This window comes from Phymastichus coffea, unplaced genomic scaffold, assembly GCF_024137745.1.
Source record: "Phymastichus coffea isolate CEN01 unplaced genomic scaffold, Cenicafe_Pcof_1.1 PCOF00181, whole genome shotgun sequence".
Classification (NCBI taxonomy): domain Eukaryota; kingdom Metazoa; phylum Arthropoda; class Insecta; order Hymenoptera; family Eulophidae; genus Phymastichus; species Phymastichus coffea.
This window is the reverse complement of record NW_026706992.1, coordinates 222599-239818: the sequence shown is the minus strand read 5'-3', so window position 1 is coordinate 239818 and position 17220 is coordinate 222599. Positions and strand designations below refer to the sequence as shown.

Genomic DNA, 17220 nt, shown 5'->3' with positions numbered 1-17220 from the left:
GTTGTACAAACTACTTCTGCGCGTTGTTTCACTTGCCATTTTGGAATTAACGGCATTTCGCGCAGACCGACTGAAATATCAAATTAATTCTGTTGTCTTTTGCCTTTATTATGGCTTCACCAGTGTTGGGCACTTGAATAACGCCGGTATATACGTGGAATATCTAGCGAATGTAACGTCGTTACAAGACTTTCTGTATGGAACTTTACAAGTGACTTCGCTGAGTAACATCCTTTCATTTGAACAGTGAAACCAAGCAGAACTTTTTACATATTTCTTGGAAAAACTGCCAAGCCTTTGAATTTCCTCAATTATTTGAGTTTAACCGAGTAGTCGATTAACCGATCGTTCAGAAGTTGTGCAACACTCAGCAAACTTTAACTCTTCTATAACTCATTAACTTAATGGAATCTACTTTTCTAGAGGTACGCGCATTATTGTTTCAATAATTTTTATGTAGCTTTTATATTAATTTGTCTCCTATTAACAAAAATTATGTCAATGTTAATATAATCTTTTTCCTTAAGAATTTTTTGTAAGCTAACGAGCTACTTTTTGTTGTGACGCCATTACAAAAAATTTCGATAGATTATTTTTGAAAGTACAATGTTACTTTGAAAAAGCTTGTAACACGTTACTAAAGTAATGAAATAATCAACGGTAATATAATTGCGAACTCACTTAATATATACGAGGGTTAACGATATAATCGACGAGAAAGCCTGCCAGCCATATTTAATATTTTGTTTTTTTGATTAGACAAAAACGAGCGTTGCCTGCGAGAGAGACAGAGAGTACGGTACATCACAGTTAATGCATTAAAGTGAGACTTCCATTTAATCGAGATAGAATGCAACGTCTCTCACCGTAACTGGTAATAAAGTCAAAATTCCAGTGTGAATCCATCCAAATTCACTTCAATTACAGTAAAATTGCCATTCTAATTTGGTACTAATGTAATATTCAGTATAGCTGAAAAGAGAGAAAATATCTTAAAAAAGCGATGTGCGCGCGCGGGCATTTTGCGATTGTGCAACACTCCCTGTGCCGAAAAAAAAAAATTATGCATATACGCGGCAGATATTCCCGGGAGAATTGATATACAAAAAGCTCATTGGAGGAAAATGCACACGCGCAGACAGCTAACAGCAGCAGCAGCAGCAGCAGCAGCAGCAGCAGCAGCCGCAGCAGTGGCGGCGAATGGGATACATACAAAATGCCTTCTCTCTGGCAATGTACATCGTTCAGTGAAGCTCTTGTACTTCGTCTAGCTCGTTTCGCTTTCTTTCCATTGCCGCTGCTCTGCTTGTCTGACTTTTCGTTTTTCTTTCTTTCAGCTCTCACTTTCGCTCTTTTTGTTCATAAAGTTCAACCCTCATCGCTCGCGAGGTTACTCCCGTTTCTTTTCCCTAACTTTCGGCCCCGAGCTTTCTTTCTTTTTTTTTTTTCTTTTTCATGCTTTGTGCTATTTTCTTTTTGGCTTTCGTCGTTTTTTCGTGCGCGCCTCAAAGCACCGTAAAAAGGCCTCGACATTGCCGCTGTGTGTGTGTACCTGTTTTTTTCTTTTTTTATTGCTCTGTTCGTCCAAGAGTCTTCGGCAATCGATGAGACTGAAAAAATAAATGCCGTTGCTCGGTCGAGTATTTTTGTGAGCTGCCCCCTACACCTAATGTTTCTTTCCCGAAGCTTCGATCTCGACGAAAGCTCTTCCTCTCTGCTGCCGTTTGTTCAGGACACATTGCGCCACTGCCACTGCGCCCCAACTCCGATATAACTGGCTACAAGATTACAAGCCACGTGAAGCGAGAGGGCCAAATCCATCAGTACTCCACTATTTCTTCTGTGTACGAGCACGTTCGTTTTCTTTCTTTGACAATAGTTTAAATTAGTTTGGACTTTTCGCGATTGCTCTCTTGTCGATCATAAAAGACAAGAAAAAGCGTAACTATATAATAAACTTTTGACAAGCAAATCTCATACGAACAACCAGGCTATTTGGCGATACTACATGAGTTTACGAGCAATATCACGCAGTCCCCCCAGCCTCTGCTTGTATCGCGTAAAATACGTAGTAAAAAAGTGGCTCGGCGCATCCATGAATCGCGTATTACTTGTCCTCGTCGTGGTCGTAGTCGTGGTCGTCGTCGACACAGAAACAGACTGCGACCGATCGTAACGGCAGCTCATCAAAGCAGAAAGCGCATTCACGAATGAAGATCGATCGTCGTGCGCTTAAAACAGCCATCAATGTCAAATCGCTTCTTCTTTTCCTCTTTCAAAGGACTTTTTACACGCCGCATGCTCGAACGAGCGCTCGACTCATAACCACCGCGCGGCAGTTTAGAACTTTTCCCGGCACAGCGCTAGTGAGCGTAAAGCGGTGATTGTGCGCCGTCCTAGCAGGATGCCGCATGGACAGCCCGAGAGCGGAGTACCTTGCGCGTCGCGCGTACGCGTGGCACTTTTCGTACTTTCGAGACGCTGAGTGCACCGCCGCGTCGCTTGCCGATGGCGCAGCGTCAGCCTTTTACGGGGTTGCGCGAGAAACGAGTATACGCGCCACGGTAGTACGGTAGACAAATCACCCACTATGCGAAATGCCGTCAAGTCAACATCACACGGTGCGTGCATGCTTTGCCTACCGTGCTCCCCGCTAGCGTAATGTACTGTGCGGCTTGTAAAAGTCTCGCGGCAGTAAATGCCTGGCAGTCGCTTGGGAGAACATCGCGGCATCGGTCAGTATCGGTTGACAAGTTGCGCGAGCCGTCGCGATACGAAAGAAAATGAGCTTTCGCCCTGTGAACTGGCTCTCGCATCCGAGTGCATCAATTGATGAAATTAGCTCTGACGACTGCAAGCCAAACGGTTAATTTAAAATCGATTTGCTAGTCTGCTGAGCATCTCGTTATACGCGCTGCAGCTCGTAGATACAATAGAGACTCGCTTTCACGTGCCTTTCGCACATCGAATTACTTGGCTCTCCGCGGAATGTTTAAACGTTTGATGGATTTCAGCGATATTCACGTGCGCGCAGTACTTTCGTGTACGCGCTGGCATTCCACGAGCTGATTTTCATTTGTCAAGCGGTAAACCTATCGGCTGGACGTTCGTGGTGTCACGGGGATCGCGGCATTAATTCGATATAGCAGTATTCGTCCGCGTCATTGTTTATTGCAACGGGAATCGGTTGAGCGCAAAACCGCGCTGAGCGAAAAATCAGAGGAAAAAAAAAATAGGTGGAGCGCGATAAAAATCCATCCGGAGATTAAAAAATTCCGAGCCGGGGGAGAGCGTCTGCCAACAGTCAGCCACATATTCGTGGCGCAATTTTGTATTTCGATAAATTTCCCATGCATTCTACCATATCTCATCTCGGTTTATCCAGCGTGCGCGTGGCCGAGAGGAGAAGCGGCTCGCGCGCACGCTGAAATGGGAAAAGCTCGCGCGATAAATTCCGAGGGAAAATCTCGCAGGCGGCAATAGGAGGAGAGGAAGAAGCAGGAGACGCAGCATGGAGGGAGAAAAAACGGAGGCTCGCGCGCGGGAATACTTTCCGTGCCATTCGCGAGAATTCCCTTCGATAATTCCAGCGACTCGGTGCTGCATCAAATCACCCGGCTCTTACACTCGTGTTTGTTTTTCTCTTTGGCCTTCTTCGCGAGCGCAATCAAGAGAGAGAGAGAGAGGGAGACCCCACTACAGGGATTATCATCGAGTGCACGTCGGCGTGTGCATGTGTCGTCGACATCGATCTTTTTGGCCGTTTTACCGGCGGATTTCCTAGGCCTCGACGGAGGTTCTGCACTGGACAAATGCGCGCGCGTCCGACAAGGAGAACGAGGGAGAAAGACAGGCAGACGGAAAAAGAAATTAGGGTCTTGACCGCGGCCAGCTCTCGGCTCTCTCTACAATTACAAGCGAGGCATTTGTTGTTGCTGCAAAGCCTGCGATACTCTGTGGAATTCGACGATCGCTCAAGGCCCCGCTGCTGCTGTTGCTGTCGCTGCTGCTGCCGGCACTTAACAGCGCTATTCGCTTGTTAATTAATGGCCCATTGTTCAACGGGCTTCATCCTCTCGCTACATTTTCTCATCAATTTTCATTTACATTCACTACTTTGCACCTTGCTGCCCGCCCCCCCCCCCTTCACCCCAATATTCAATATCATTTTTAATGCAGCGTTTGTGAGTTCGACGAACCATCTGAGAACGTAGCATCGGAAAAACAATTTCAACAAAACGATGGGTTATTAAGATTCTAATTTCATTTATCACCGAACGAATTCTCAGTGATAAAAATATGAAATGGAGGCCGAACGAGTCTGATGCGGTAATTGACTGGCGCATCAATCATAGCAATAACATCATTTAATCTGGAGCGAGCGGGTGCGTATATATATATATAGCAATAACCCCAAGCCGAAAAACTCCGATCCAATATCATGAGGGAGGCCGCGCACCAAAAGCTCAGGCTTCGTTCTCTGCGATCAGCAAATTAAGTTGGAAGAGAGGCAAAAAAGATCGCGCGCAGCGTGTATAGATATATAATAATTTGGAACGATGGTGAGAGACTCGGAATTGGGCCAATTCGGCGCGCGGTGTACCGGCTGGGCCAAGCCATTCAGGAAATTGAAGGAGGACGGAAAAACGGCCATGTCCGATGGGCCGAGAAAGATAAGACTGCGGAGAGTTGGAGAGCCCCCCCCCCCCCCGGCCCCTCTCTTCGTATTAGGGAGTGGGAAGCTTGGGCGATGACAAACGGATCGGATGCGCCGCCGCCCCCATCGGCCGCAAGTGTGTACGAGTAATGGACGAGTTTGCCAGGCAGAGCATAGTTTCATATATACGAAGGCAAAGTTTTTGCGTAATATCTGTAAGAAGGAGCTGCTGCTGCCGGCAGCCTGGCTGACAAATGATCTTTTATCTGGATTGTTGCGTGTCGCCAAATTTACGACGATTTCGTTTTGTTTGTCTCTCTCCCTCACTCAACGACTTTTCTCGCAGGGATTAGATAAGCCTTTGATAAATCGCTCTTGAATTAAATGTTCCACAGTCGATATCATATCGTCCATAATCAACTAGTTCAACATTCCACGAGATCTGTACACCCGACAGACGAAAAAAAGAAACAATGGGCGTCGGTCGTTCGCCTCCAATAAAACAGCGGTCGAACGAGCACGAGATAGACATTAATCCATGTGCGCGGTGGCTGCGACTCCAACGAAGCCGAAACCAATCTTTTAAAGCACGTTCTAATGAGTTTGGAACGAAGGAAAAAGGGGGGTCTCGCGTGGGCGAGCGCGAGCGCGCGGTGTAGCGTCGCGGCCGGTATATTATTAAAAATGCTTTTCGAGCGTGCGGGGGGGAGGGGAGAAAAAAAAGAGGAAAATCCGATACAGGCATAACAAACGAGAGACGGTAGAAACAAGACAAGGCGTGGCGCCCCGCCGCGCGCTCTCCAGCTGCTCGCCTCGGCTTTTCCGGCCTTTGTCTGGCGCGCGCTGACGACCTTCGCCAGGTGGGAAACGCCCGACAGGTGGCCACGCTGAAAAACAACTGCAGGCTCGCGTTCGCCTACTGCCTGCGACGATGATAATGACGATCGTGCAGCAGCGCCAGCCGAGACTCGTAACGACCAGAAACCGTTGGCCGTGGACGCGCCAACGGCACGCTCCGTTCGTTAATGCGGCTGGGCGGCGAGAGCGATCCTATTATTCTTTACTCCTCGCCGCGGCGCCAGGAGTCGGCGTCACGTGCGTCCGCGTCGATCGGGCGAATTTTTGCCCGCGCCGTTCGTCACCGAGATCTCCGCTTTGTCCGCGTAAAGCAGCTTTCGCCGACAGCTCGCCGATCGAAGCTACACTCGATTGTCTCGCGCGTCTATCGAGGCGGGATCGACTCATTTCTTTACTAGTTCGAGATTGCATCGTTTCGATCGCGAGACAGCTGCCGCTGCCGCTTGTCTTGCAAAATACACACGCGTTCGCGTTTAATCGACGAGTCCGCTATCTAAATATTGCCCGTACAGGCCATCACATCACGATCCCGGCTAATTTACGATCGACTCCGCTGCACAAAAGAACGCACGCGAAACATAATTATCGGCACGCATATAGCAGCAGCGGAGCACGAGGGATGCCGAGGCTACGCGCGCCTCGGCAAAGTTGTACGTCAAATAGGCAATTAAAAAGTAACGCGTCAATAAACCGTTTAACGAGCCGCGTAAATCGGCGAGGCTCGCGAGCGCGCCAGCCAAACCAGTTCTCGATATAATCGCGCGCGACGCGTTCGCTCCTATCTTGGCCGCTCTTCCATCTCTATTTTTGGAGCCGCGGCTCGCTCGCGACGGCTTTCCGTCCGAGTCGCCAATTTCGCCTGTCCGGCTGGCGCTTTTCAATCTGGCCCAGTTCTTGCCGGGCGGCGCGCGCTTTCAGAGCAGCCCATTCAGGCGCGACAGGGAGGCGGCCGAGCCGCGCGAAAGAAAGGAGCGCGAGGCGCAGAAACAGCCGCCACTTAGCGCGCGCGAGCGCCGTGGAGATAACGGGCAGCCGCAGTTTTTTCCTCCCGTCGTGGAGCTTGTTTCTGACGTGCGCTGCGACGCCTCGCGCGACCGCTGTAGTGACGTTGCTGATGCCCGACGGGAATTGATGATGGCAGATTGCCGCGTCGACGTTTATCCCGAGTGTCGTTTGCCAAATGAGACGGCAAGAAAGAGCCGAGCGATACACGCGGATCCGAAGGCAGCTCGATCGGGGCCGCGATCTGCTGTCTCGTCGCTGTTATGAAAGGCCTTTCTCCAACTAATTATTACTTGGCTCGGTGCGCGCGCAGCAATGCTTAATTGGATGATATTACACTGACTGTGGAGAAGACTGAGTGTAATCTTGAGGGTAGTTTGATTGGCCGCGCTCTCCGCTGAGAATTAATCAAAAGCCAAGTTTCTGGTACAAAACGGCTTGGTTGCAACGTACAGAGCCGACCAAGTTGCACATCGATGTCCCCGCTCGACGACGACGACGACGACGACGACGCCCCTAACTGTCAATTACACGGCACGGCACTTTACCATTAGCTCGCTTGTCTCGGGCCCGAAAGTTATCTCGGCGCTCGCGCCACGACAAGATAACGCTTGCTTGCCCCCCCCCCCCCCCCCCAAGCTCCTCCTCGAGTTATGGCGTAGAGAGGCTAACCATCCAAGTTTATCTCTCTCGCGACGATGACAACGACGTCGAGTTGCACATTGTCTAATTGGCGGCCCAGGCTCCACGGCTGTCCCTGCGAAAATAATTCTAAATCCCCTTATCGCTGGAAAGTACGAAAAAAATACCAGTCGCGTGTTCATCTTCTTGACTCCCCGTGATATTTCTTCTGGCGCGGTCGCCGTCTCAAGGGGAGGATCAGCCGCGCTTCCTCGCCGACGAGACGTCTAATTTAATTCGTTGGACCCTTTTTGGTTTATTGCGAGAACAAGGAAAAAAAAGAAGAAGAAGCACTTCGCTGATGGCCCGAATCTGTTATCCGGATGGAATATGTTTCGCGTGCTCAATCACTCCGGTAGCAAGAGAAAATAATCGTCGACCATTCAGCCGATGCATGAATTTGTTATACCGATACGATTGATGTAGACAAGCGCCGCGGCGCTCGGTCGCAGGAACGACAGAGCTATCTCAGCCAGCGAAAATTGGATCTCGCGTGAAATAAAAACTGAAAAGAAAAGTTTGGATATCGTGTTTGACGATCATAACTCGTTTTAGTTGAATAACTGCAACGCCGCGATATCCAATTTTAGAGAGCTTTTGTGCGGCGCGACGAAGTAAACTCCGCCACGATCCAATTTCTAACCGTACGTTCTTATGCTTTCAGGTCCAGCTCTTGGAAATTGGTCAAAAAAGAACGCGAATGTGCACTTCAGCTCGACACACACTTAACCCCAGTCTCCCTTATTTAAGTGAGTATCCGAAGCGTAAACTTGCGCTCTGCCAGCTAGCCAGAGCCCGTAAATTAAAAAGAAAAGCTCGCCTCCCGAAATCGCGCGCGTCACTTGCCAACGAAATGTGATAACTCGATCATTATTCTAGCGTGCAAAGATCTCGGCGCGCGTTACGGCGACCAGTCACGACACGCGTGGAATGCGCGCCGGTGGAACACGAATTCGAATTCAACTTGATCCAATGAATACCATTAAATTCCAGCTACAGCCAGTGCCGGCGCTCTCATTTCGTGTAATCTAATTGAAAACAGAGGGAAAGAGAACGCGTAACGTTACCAACGCGTGGAGCATCACCGGTATAAGCAAACTCGCGGCTAAACATTAGCGGCACTTCATTTGGGGGCGTCTCTCGCGCGCGCACTCCTCGTATTTAATGCACGCGGAATAGTTGGAGGTGGAGGAAGGGGGTGGAAGAAGAGCACGTCCCTAATAAAATTACGGGTGCGCGAGTCGCGATTTCAGGTCCCTCGGCGTGTAACCATTCGTTTCTCTTCTCTCTCTCTCTCTCTCTCTTTTTTTTAATCTCCATTATGCTAAGTAAGTAACGAGAGTTTCGCGTTGCCAGTAAGCGAAAAAAAGGAGGCGGGCAGGCTGCGCACTTAGCCGCAAGGAGACAGATCGGAGTCGCCGCGCATTATAATCTCGCTCGGTTTCTCTCCCATCGGGATATTCATTAGGCTGTGCTGCCACCGAGGCTCTAACGGCCCGAGAGTCTCGATCTTCCCTTCCATTCTTCGAGCACCTCTCGCAAAAGCCTCGCTGGCTCTCGAGGATATGCGACAGAGAGGCCTCCGTCTTGAGTTGTTAAGGCAAATTTGAGACTTCCGAAATTTCAGAACCAAGCTAGTTGCTGCTGCCTGCCTTGCCTGCCTGCCGAGCTTTCAGCTTCGATGTTTGCAAAGTATTTGAATCATGTACACCTTCCTGGATCGAACTTTGCTTCGTCAAGAATATCTTTGTCCGGTACGATGCGCCTGAAGATTTTATGCGAAACACTTGTCACGTATTCCTCATTCATTCCTCATTCATTCATGAGAGCAACGAAGTCGTCATCGATTAATAATAATTAGGTAAATTCAAGTAATTGTTGAGGCTGACATACTTTATCAGAATTCACTTTTTTACTAATAAAAAATACATATTTTGTATATTAGCAGCTTCATTAAATATTAAAATGATACGTTCAAGCATAGAATTAATTAATTGGGCAGATCGCAAAAAAGGGAAAAAAAGAAAATGACGAGACTTTATTAAGGAAATTACCACGTCAACAGATTTGTTGCTAATGTCATCACATATTTTTCGAAGAGCATAAAACTCTTTTTTTAACAAAGTAAAATTTAATTTAATTTCATACATTGAAAAACATTTATTTCAATTCAATTTCATTTTCAATAAATATAATTATAAAGTTTCATAAGTGTAGGTTAAGCTATTTTTTAAAACAATCAACTTTTATAAATATAATAGGAAAACGAGAAATCATCAAAGATTTTAAAAATGAAAAATCTCGATAATTTTTTAAAAAACTGACCGATTGTTTCGAAATTCTGTTGAAAGACCGTAGCAAAGAACATGACTACGAAGTTTCATAAATGTTACTTCGATCGTTCGATTGACAATGAGAAAAAAAACATAGACGAACACGTATACTTTTCAAGGCTTTTCAGAAAACTTGAATTCGGGCAATCGAAAATTTTCGCTATCACTAAGTTTTGTCTTGGTGAAGGCATAAACGAGTAGACATATGAAAAACTGCCTAGAAGTATCCGAGTCAAGACGAAACTGATCAAATTTAAAGGATCGCGTAGAAGTGAGATGGAAAGCTGGATAGGCCTGAAAGTCAAACTCTGCCTGGCTGGTTGGAACAATGTCAACGGAGTAGCTCTACGCAGTGGCGTATTATACGGGGAGAGACGGCAGAGCTTGAGGCGCGCAAAAAGATGAGGCGCGAGCTGCGGCAGCAGCGTCCCTTAACGTCCTCGCAAATTATCTTTGCAAGTTGGCCGCTGATTGAAATCACGTCGAAAATTCGCAAGTTTGGCCCGCTCGGGGAGTATTAAGGAGTGCGCGGCACTGGCGGGTGAGAGAGAGAGAGAGAGAGAGAGAGGGCGAGAGGTGGTTCGCCAAGTCGGGAATGAGTTTGGCCCGTCTTCAAGAGTGAGTTTCCGCCGAAGCGAACGCGAGAGAGGGCCGTTCTCTTTCAATTTCTTGCCTCCTGTATTTCACTGTTCCATTTCGCCGGGCGCGCGCGAGCCCCGTTATCTCGCCCTCCCCGCTCCTTTTTCTTCCTGCAACGCTTTTCATTTCGCCGCCGGCTAACACACAGCCTGTCTCGCCTCTTTGAACGCTCGCAACCACTGTCCACTGCACTTCCCCGTGTCCCTATCTTCAGAATTGAAATTTCAATAGAGCGTGTTTATGTGGCCCTTCCTTATTCCGTCGAAGATTGCACCTTCGACTGCTGCTGTTGCTGCTGCTGCTTCTGCTGCTGCTGCTGCTGCTGCTGCTGCTGCTGCTGCTGCTGCTGTTATCGACGGGCGACGCGCGCGTCGTGTGTACCTGCTTCCTTTTTCTTTTTTATCGATCTCTATTACGAACCGTAAAAGCTTGTACGCTTTTGATTGGTTTTCCTCGAGCTCGCACGACATTACGGTCGCCTATCTGATGTAATCTTGAAAATTACACGGAGTATTAACATATAGATAAGCAGCATTCAGATAGTCGTGATCATTCATTATTCTGTCTCTTGACGAGAATACGCGTAAGAGCCACTCCTCGACGAGTCGAGTGTGGCTCTTGAATGAGCTGCCAAGACATCGGAGGCGAGTATACTCCAGGAGCCAAGCATTGAAAAAAAAGGAGCGAGAGCGCGCGAACTTTATTCACGCACGGATACAAGGGATTCTGTAAATTGAATGCGCAGGAATCGGTGCAGATTCTATTATAGACAAGCAGGCACTTTTCATGCATTATGCATGCCCTTGGCAAATTGTGTTATTTGTAGGAAGCGGCAAAAAGGAGAGGAAAAAGAGTCCAACTCGACTCGCGAAAAACGATTGTCGAGGCTAAATCTCCTCTAGCCGCAGCACTCGCGTACTGCTCATTCATATCTCTCTTGCTCGCGCTCTCTCTCTCTCTCTCTGTCGCTCGTATGATCCCGGCTCGCGGAGTTTGCCGCTGCTGCAGTAGCTCGCTATCCCTTTGTCTACCTTTTTCTCTGGGTTCGTACGTACATACGTGTATGTAGTTTACTGAGAGGATTGCCGCGGCCCCGCCGAGTAGCCGGTTTACTTCGGGCTTGAAAGAAGAATCGCGACGTGGGATTGCCTCTGTATTATGAGCGAAAAAATGATGTACAGCGCATGAATTTTATTTTCAGCTCGACGGAGAGCCGAATGTATATCTTGTTGTTCCTATATGGCTCCGCATTGTCGAGATGTGAATTTCAATTTAGCGTGTCTACACGTGGGCTTACGCCCTGCATATGATGTTGCAGCTTGGCAATATTCAAATGCAGTCGTTAATTTAACACGACGAGTGCGAGTCTCACCCATGTCTAATATTTAATTCATTTGTACTGGCCAATGATTTATACGCCCAATTCAGATGGTTATTTGATTCGACGTGCAGGCGAATTTCATTTGTGGCCCAATCAATTCCAGGAAAATAGAGTACGCGGCTACACTTTCAACAAATACACTTGACGCTCTTGCTACAACTATTAAAGATCGAGAGGCTCGTTTGAAAATGTCGCGTGTATTTTTGGGCGCGACACTCTGCATAACTCTCTTTCATCTTATCGCTGCGAAATTCAAGGCGCGATCGTTATGTTTAATAACAGCAGGAGCAAATGGTAAAAACGAGAAAAAATAGAGAGGCATTCATTCACGTCCATCGTAAAGAGCCACACAGCGCGTGCCAAGCTATAGCGATATTGAAAGCTCTATCCCAGCAATGTCTTAAGCGCCTCGGTAGAAAGAGGAGCAGCAGACGCAGCCTGTCGGAGGCGTTCGTCATATAGCCGTTTTCGCATTACGCTTTTAATACGCGAGAGCTTGCACGCGGCTGAAACGACGCGCCGTAGAGCTGGCATTTATTACATAGATGCGCGCGCGTATATATCGCCCGCGATATGTCGCCACTCTTGGGATACGGCGCGAATGTCGCGAGTTCTTTCGCGCTCTTATATAATATCGCCTTCCTGTCCGTCAGTCCCGCGTTCGTCGCATTTGAAAATTAACCACGAGGCCCGATGGACGAGCGTTATTAACCATCCAGGTGACAATGGTAGTCGCGCGCGCGCTTGCCGTTTTATTGCCCCCTGGAGCGCGCTACGTCGCGCCGAATAAATCAGCATCGCGGCTATTATTGTCCCGCAACCGCGCGCTTTTAATATCGGGCTTCGGCGCTAAATGTTGTCCTCGCTCGCGGGAAATCGGCCAAAAAGTTAAGGAATTCCAAGCTGAGCTTGATATACCGTGCGATTTCGGCCTACAGGCACGCTGCAAACCTCTGCTCGATTGCATTTGTCTGTGCTTGTGATTTAGGGAGGGGGGGCAGTTCAGATACTTCACACACTGGCTAAAGTCATTCTCTGTGGATGTGGGCTCGTAAAATTGATCGATACGTTAATTAACATTGATTACCAGCAAGCCTATTAATTTATTTTTCAGCGCGAATTCGTTTTTACCGGTAATGAATGATGGCAAAAAACTTTCTCATTAAAATCGTTGGCTTGCGTAACAGAAAATTCGTTTTGACGAAAGACTCCTAACAAAAATATTTTTTTATTTCCACGTGGGGAAAAGAAAGATAAATTTCATTTTTGCGAACGTTGTCCTTCTGAACGCGCGAGGCGCGTTCGTTAGAGCTCGCGTATTTCGAAGTTATACACGCGCAAGTTGCCTTAATAAACCGCGTTCGACTGAGTACACGGGAAGACGTGATTTATTGCGCACAGAAATGCATTTCTGCATTGAAATATAGAAAAGAAAAAATAAGCCGCATCATATTGACTTTGACGTTCCATCTATCCGCGCGGAAATTTACATTTCCACACGGAAAGCGCGGAGAGATCAAAGTTCCGTGGAATGGCGCACTCAACCTACAATCAAGCGTACAGACGCACGGCCTAGTTACGCACGAGCTACTTGATTTCGACGAGACTTTGGTCCTCCAAAAAGACTCGAATTACGCGACTCTCGATCGGAAAGCTTACCAGGTACAACTGACAAGCGCCAAATGTTGGGAGACGTCCTTTGTCAGCTTTTGAAGATGAAACCTGGCAAAAGAACGACGATTACTCCAGAAATGCAAAGTAGACTCGCGTGTTCGGACAAGAATTTCAAGGCACAAAGCGCGCGCAAATTGCAATTAATTTGACCGAGGAACGAAAATGTGCCAGCGCGTAGTATATAATTGTTATGGGTGGATTCGCTCGGCGGAGCCGCGGCTAAAATTGTCGAGATTCGGGCAATTGAGCGGGAGAGGGAGGGGGCCAAACGCAAAATCAAACAAATCCGACGAAGTATGCGGGGTGGCGCCGTGCGGCGACAGGGAAGCGCGCGGACAATATATAGTGGCTCTCGAGATCCTCTTATCAAAGTGAGCAATCGCGGAACGAGTCCAGCGGCGCGAAGCAGTCGCGAAATAAGCGCAGGCAAAAGCCAGCGGCGCAAGCGCAGACGCGCGCGATTAGGGGATACAGGCGCGGGCGCGCGGAGCACCACTCTGGCCTTTCGAGGCAGGTACAAACCGCACACACCGACAGCGAAAACCCGGGTGCAAAATCGCGAGCGCGCCTGCGTTTGAAGTTGCTTCGCGAGCTCACACGTGTTTCCGGCTCGCTGAGCCGCGAGCAAGGGAGAGAGGGGGAGAGAGCGGCGTGTCCGCCGATAATTATATAGCGGAAGAACGTCGATATGTCGGCGTGCAAACGCAGCCAGTGCGCGTCTCTCTGTGTGTCACACGGTTACGCATCAGCTCGATCGCTAAACTTTGACAACTCTCTCTCTCTCTCTCTCTCTCTCTCTCGCTCTCTGCATGTCGGTGTTACGTTTAGCTCGGACGCGTTCGCTAAGAAAGCGAGTGTTGCAACGAGAAGCGACGAAAATCCCCTTGATCTGCGACGATGGCTTTGATGCTATCCTACAGTACAGCCCGGACGGCGTAATGGGCTTTATTCCGCCGAGTGCTCCAAGGGCTACCGCCAAATTGAGGCTGACTCTTTGCCGATATTGCTGAAGCCTTAGCGCCACCGCCAACGACCTCCCCCCCTCCTCCCCATCGCTGTGTCTCGCGACCGTTAATGTATTTGCGAATCAGCTTTTTTCGCATTAACGGCGCACTTCAGAGAACTCCAGTCCAAAGCAATTTATAGCTTATTTCACCGGATTTTCCACCAGTCTTATTCTCTTCAATTACAAAAATTCATTCGCTCGTCAATTTATCGCTTCGTTTGCACGGGGCAGATGGAATTTCAAGCTAATTTAATCGGCTGCTACTGCACGACTGGAAATATGTACAAACAAATATTTGCAACAATTTATCCGAAAGAGCAACACTTCGCACTGGGCGCGCGACTATATTCATTTACACGGAGGGCTCACATAATTAATGCCACTGTAGAGCGCGCGCATTATATATATCAGGCGCGGCGAGTTAATTAACAGATAAATCAAAGGATCGGCCGTAAATTCGTGCGCCCGCTTTTTAAAATCGCGAGAGCACTCGACAAATTATCGCCGCGCGGCTGATATTCCAACAGGTCAACACAAACACGAGATAAGACCTGCAATTATGAATGGGGATCAAGCGAATAAATTACAATTGAAACGAGAGAGAGAAAGATTGCTTATCTGCAAAGAGAACAAACTCGGGCAAAAAAGAGCGAGTCAACGATTTAAAAAGATTAAAGGCGCGCGCACAAAAGAGACGACGAAGAAGAAGCCATTTGAATTTGTAATTTAATGCATTTTTCTCGTTGGCCGCCGAACTGAAATAATTCAAGACTACTTGAGAGCGAGAGAGAGAGAGAGAGAGAGACAGCCTTGGCGAAGACAAAAAAACAAAGAAAAAAAAAGAAAGGGAAAGAAGGTCAATTACGGGGAAATCTCCTGAAGAGCCCAGAGCGACGAGAGCTAAGAAATAACAATACTAATATACAGAAACAGCGCCCGGGAAAGAGACAGATCCCGAGATAAAGAGGCTAACATTTCTCTCTCTCTCTCTCTCTCTCTCTGTTTCATTCACCCTTGAGAGAGGAGAAAGGTACTCGTAGCTTTTCCACCCTCGCTTGTTTTCCTTCCATCTCCCTCGGTTAGTTTTCGTCGCTCCTCTCGTAATAACGCACCTTTCGCGCTCGTTCGCTCTATTTTTCGGACCGAATATAAAAAGCTCGATCACTCGTCCCGTGCTTACGTAGGCGGAATCGAAAATTTTATGACACATCGCAGACGGCAAAAATTGTACGTTGACCCGTACACGGGATTCTCCTGTCCCCCAGGATAGATTCACGCAAACGTCGATCGCTCTCCGTGTATACGTGTGTGATATGCGTCGCTCTCTCTCTCTCTCTCTCTCTGTGGGCAGACACACGTCGGGCGATTTATGTCGCTGGACCAATCTTGATTCCATTATAAATAGACGGCTTTCTGAATTATTTCATTCAAGCGAACTGTCTGGATTATTTTCCGGTTTCGATGCCGCCTGCAATCAGATCGGTATATCGAATATAAAATTGACCTACACATGGAATAATTTGCAAATCGAAGCACATTTTTTCTTTTATCGATCGAATCTTATTTTTCTTTTTCCTGTCAAAACGTTGTACAACGCGCTTGTTATGAATCTCTGGTAATAAACACTTTCAGACAGTCAGTGCGTGCTAATCGCGATAAACTGGCGCGAGTATCGATTCCCCTCCACTTTGATTACAGTGTTTTTATTCAAATGTGACCACGTGTCACGGAGAAACAAAGAGTGGAAACTGCTTTAATTGTACACGGTAGCTCTGCAGAAATCGCGATCTCGTTTTTATTCGAGCTAGAAGAAATAAAGAAATCCTCGCGGAGAACGCTCGATAAATTTAAATTCAAACGTTTAGTTCGAACTATTTGAGCGAAGTATATATAAGTTCGAATGATTCCCAGACTTACAGTTCGCTCCTCTAACTTTCCATACTTTCGCGCGCACGTGTAAAAGTACATGCGCAGCAGATAAAAGTTTGTACAACTAGATCCTACGAATTTCCTAAACCAACCGGATAGGTTTTATTGCAGCCGGCTGTCTTGAAATTAAAGTCAACTTATCCACCTCGTATTTATAGCAATTCTTAATTCAATTAAGCAACGTAGAAAAAAAACTTAGATTTATGTCCGCAGACAGTCATCGCTAATTATTCGTAAAAAAAGTCAACGATAAATTTTGCTCACTCGCTCGCTCGCAGCGGAGAAAATTTCGAAATATATGACTGCTTGTTTGATTTATCTATTGCTTGCTGGATCGCGTGCAAAAAAAAACACACTAAAAGAAGCCACACTGCAGCGCACATATTCGCAAAAGCGTGCAAAAACCTAAGCAGCGGAGCAGAAGCAGTCATAAATACGACTGTATATACACACGAAGGAAGCTGCCTCGGTGTTTCGAGCACACGGACGTACAATCCCGATATAAATCCGTGCCCGCGCGAAAAGTAGAAAAACGTGCTATAGCGGTAGCCATTCGTCATATTCGTCGACGAGTAGACATCGCGGCAAAAAAAGAACAGGCAATATGGTGTGTGTGTGTGTGTGTGTGTGTGTACTCAAGAGATACTTCGGTAGTACAATAGTACTCCTTCATCTTGCTTATTATTCCCGAAACACGAGAAATGCCCAAGCGTAAGCGATGCGATCCTGATAATCCATGATTAATGATCTCTCTCTCAAGGGTATATTTCTTTTATGCTTCGAAAGCGTTTACGATTTTTCGGAGCTTGGCTCTCGAATTTTTTTGTTTCTTTTCTCGTTTCGATTGCGTCTACTACTAATTATAATGGAACGATGCATTTGCATAAAGCGTGATAGATACGACTTTTTCACTGAGGAATGCCTGGTAAGAAAAATCTCGTGCTCGCGCTACCGATGCTTTATTATGATATATGAAAGCGGCTCTCTCTCTCTACCCTTTAGGAGAGACTATGCGTCATTCATGCTCTGTCTACAAATATTTACTATGAAACACAATCTT

General features: G+C 47.3%; 1 protein-coding gene across 3 annotated transcripts in view; it reads left to right on the top strand.

The window, feature by feature from the left end:
• LOC131673502 (carboxypeptidase N subunit 2-like) overlaps positions 1 to 17220 on the top strand; it is a 66599-nt gene that overhangs the window by 34514 nt on the left and 14865 nt on the right. For all 3 annotated transcript variants that reach the window (XM_058951523.1, XM_058951521.1, XM_058951522.1), the window contains exon 2: positions 7863 to 7947. The gene's annotated coding sequence lies outside the window, so the exon portion shown is untranslated. The remainder of the gene's footprint in view (positions 1 to 7862; positions 7948 to 17220) is intronic.